This window comes from Lycium ferocissimum, chromosome 8 (genome assembly GCF_029784015.1).
Source record: "Lycium ferocissimum isolate CSIRO_LF1 chromosome 8, AGI_CSIRO_Lferr_CH_V1, whole genome shotgun sequence".
Lineage (NCBI taxonomy): Eukaryota > Viridiplantae > Streptophyta > Magnoliopsida > Solanales > Solanaceae > Lycium > Lycium ferocissimum.
The window spans coordinates 56,707,999-56,711,562 of record NC_081349.1 but is presented as its reverse complement, the minus strand read 5'-3'; the positions used below and the strand labels follow the sequence as shown (position 1 = coordinate 56,711,562).

Here is a 3,564-nt window from a genome sequence, read left to right as displayed (position 1 = left end):
GATGGTTTTATAAATGAATGCCCCTCTATTTATACTACTTACCTAGGGGCTAATGGGTAAATAATAATTGTTACACAAGTCACTTTATATTCACAAGTAGGTCCCCTCTCTAGAATTCTCTACATGCCTAGAATATTCTAAGGCTTCTCAAGAAAGTCTTCCTAGATACAAGAATCTAGAGTCTTTCCAGGAAAACTCTCCATGGCTCTAGCATCTTCCCACAAATGGTAGCATCTTTGCCATGTAAGTATCTGCATGTCTAAAATATGTGCTTATGTGGCAAGATGAATTGGAAGGTCATCACATTACGTTTTATAAAATTTTCTCTAGTATCAAATCTTGTACATCCGTTATCTGCATATTATTTTCCAATTCTTTACTTGGAATATTTTAAGAATAATGATGCTTTAATGTAAGAAATGAAGAAGTCTCATTGCTTTGTGTTCCTTATTCTTGAGAAACTTGGGTACGGCCCTTCCCGGACCCTGCTAACGCGGGAAGCTTTGTGCACCGGGCTGCCCTTTTATTCTTGAGAAACCTAATAAGTGTCATATTCGGAAGTATCAGTCACTTAAAGTTCAGTTAGACTACTTCTCTTGAAAATGTAGTCTTGAGTATATCAGCAGTGGCGGAGCCAAGATTTTTCACTAAGGGAGTTCAAACTATAAAAAAAGTAAACATACGAAGAAGCCAAAGGGGGTTCAACATCTACCATATATACATAAAGAATAATTTTAACCATGTATAAACAGTGTTTTCTTCCGCCGAAAGTGGTTACCCCCTCGGCCCTATGTGGCTCCGTCCCTATATATCAGTTACATTGTCTGAATAGTCATTTAAAGGTCTAAGTAAAAGATAATAAAAGCAATACCATCATGTGCCTCAAAGTAGTAATTTACACAAGTAAAACATAAAAAACAAAACAAATTACTAGTTCTTATACATAAACAGGAGTACAGAGATCGATCATCGTCAATAGGAGTAAGGTAAAAGAAATGATGAATTAATTAACAAATATGACACACATGATTTCCTGCAGAAAAGAAGGGGAAAAACAACAGCTTGGTTTTGAATCCTATCATTACTAGATCCCTTTTTTATGGACTGCATAATAGCTTTGGATGCCTGATAGAGATGTACCAGTAACTTGCAAACCAATAACAAAAAGTGTTGCAATAAATGCGAAAACAGTCCATGGGGTATTAAAATGAGTGTTCTTCCACTCAGCAATCCATATTTTTCATTTGCTATTGCAATGTTTGTCAATTTTGTCTTTCACATCAACAAAGGCATGTGGATTAGGCACCAAATCTCTTGCTATCTCATTGAAGAGATCTGCTACTTCTTGATCACTTCCAAGAAAGTTAAGAAGTATACCTTTTGATCTCGCCTCTCCTTCACATCTTCAGCATGATCAATAAGTGAATCCATGAAGCTAAGATAAGATGTGACACCAAAGTCATCTAGTGTATCAGAGCATGCTTCATATGCAACCAAGTTTAAAAACTCCGACTTAGTTGAATCATCTATGGTTATAGGTGGAAGTGTTAAAAGAGCTGAGCAATGAAAGGAATTGAACCTAACATCTGTAAGACGACGACTTTTGCCAGGCTTGAAATGGATTCCTGCTCTTTTGAGCTCCATGGCTGAACGATAGGAGCACCAGTCACCCCTTAGATAGCAACCACCTTTTAAGAAAGCCTTTGGGTTTATGAGATGTGTTCTTAATATCTCGAGGAGATGAGCAGGAAGCTGATTTCTCATGCTTTCTTGTTTGGTAAGGAAAGGCCTTCTCCTTCACACTTCTTGCCAAGACAGTTTAATACTTTCTTAGAACATGTATAGCTTTCAGGATGGGGACCTTGCCCAAGTTGTGTCTGTAACAGGAAAGAGAATTCCCCCAAAGAAATCCTTGATACTTTGAATGAATCCATGACATTGAGGAGGCTTTGTATGTGCACTCGAGATGAACATTTTAATCATCTTCATTCCTTCATTATTCTTGAACTTACAGCTCATTAACACCTGCAAAATTTCAAATGGTAACTGACTTACAATTAAGAAAAGATCACGACGAATGAAAGCTATATCATGGCTCTTCATTTTGAGCTCCTTATAATTGCCAGTCACAATGCAGTGAAAATATTGGAGGATGAAGCATCCATCCAGGAACATCATCTGTGCAAACTCCTCGTCGCTGTAATCTTTGATCAATTCATTAGCATAACACTCCCTTACACTAGGCATAATGTTCTTGACCTTTTTGTAAATCTCATCAGTGGACAGCGAATTTGTTGGAAGCCATGGTAAGACCCACCAGGTTGTGGTTTGGTACTATCTTGGTCAGCAAACTGAATTGCCAATAGCTCCTTGTACTTCTACATAGGTTGAAGCTTTGGTTTTCCATGGTGAAATGGACCGATAGAAACCACAAGGGGCTCATAACACCTTACGTTTGATTTAATCTCGCGATGCAATTTTGGGACCATCTGAATTTTTCGCTTCTGCGATGAGCCAATGTACCCTCTGCTCTTTTCCAAGGAACATAGCCACTGTCTCTCATTTTCACTGATTTCATGAGAATTTGAGTTTGAATCTTGATGAATTGTGAAGCTCCATTCATCAGCAAAATTTTCATTGCCAATGCTCCTAATTTCTTCTTTAGTAACCATCGTTCCTTTAGCAGATTATTTGTCCATCTTTTTTGAAACCTCCTCAAATTAAGGATCTCAATCTTGATAGTAATTGAAATTTCTTGAACATGTTTATATTCACTTAAACTGAAAAATTGGACTAGTATTTTAATATATACTTTAACTTTGGGCCAGGTGATTTTTTCTTCATTGTCAAGTCAGGTACTTTGCACATTCTTATTTCTAATCAGATACAATTTTCAGCTCTCCTTTTGTAAAGAAAAAATAAAATAGGATTAGATAAAGGGAAAAAGCATTTAGTTTAATTCTTTATCTGCCTGCTAAGAAATATTAGTCATGACAAAAAGGGAAAAAGTGCCATCTTTGATCATCCAAGTGACCAATAAATAAATAGAGATCACCTCTAATTGCTTAAGTTCTTAGATGTGATAGTTTACACAACTAAATTTGATATCAAAGCAGACTTTGAACATCTTGTTATATTAGATTAGGCTTCTGGATGACTCTTTGAATCCGATGTTCGAGTGAAACTTAATCGACTGATATTCGGAGTTCAGATTATGTAACTTATTAGGATATTCAAGAACAAGGAACACTAAATACAATGCAAGTTCTTCATTCTTACACTAAAAGCAGCATGGATTTTTTTATATTCTAAGTATAGAACCAAAAAAAGAAATTGCAAACATCGGGATACAAGACTTGATATCAGATGGAACTTTATAGGAAGTAAAATTAAAAATATCCTATAGGATACTGGATACCCCTGTCATTTTCATTTAATCCATGTATTGTTCTGTTAATTGAACTTTGCTGCCAAGTGAGTGAGGTAATTATTCTTTGTTGCAGGTGAGAGCAGCATCAATGCTCAAAACTATTGGCAAGCACCCTGGCCAACTCAAATAGATCA

At 36.3% G+C, this 3,564-nt stretch overlaps 1 pseudogene; it reads right to left on the bottom strand.

Moving 5' to 3' along the window:
• Positions 1-1,068: 1,068 nt before the first annotated feature.
• LOC132067057 (uncharacterized) lies at positions 1,069-2,699 on the bottom strand (annotated as a pseudogene).
• Positions 2,700-3,564: the final 865 nt, after the last annotated feature.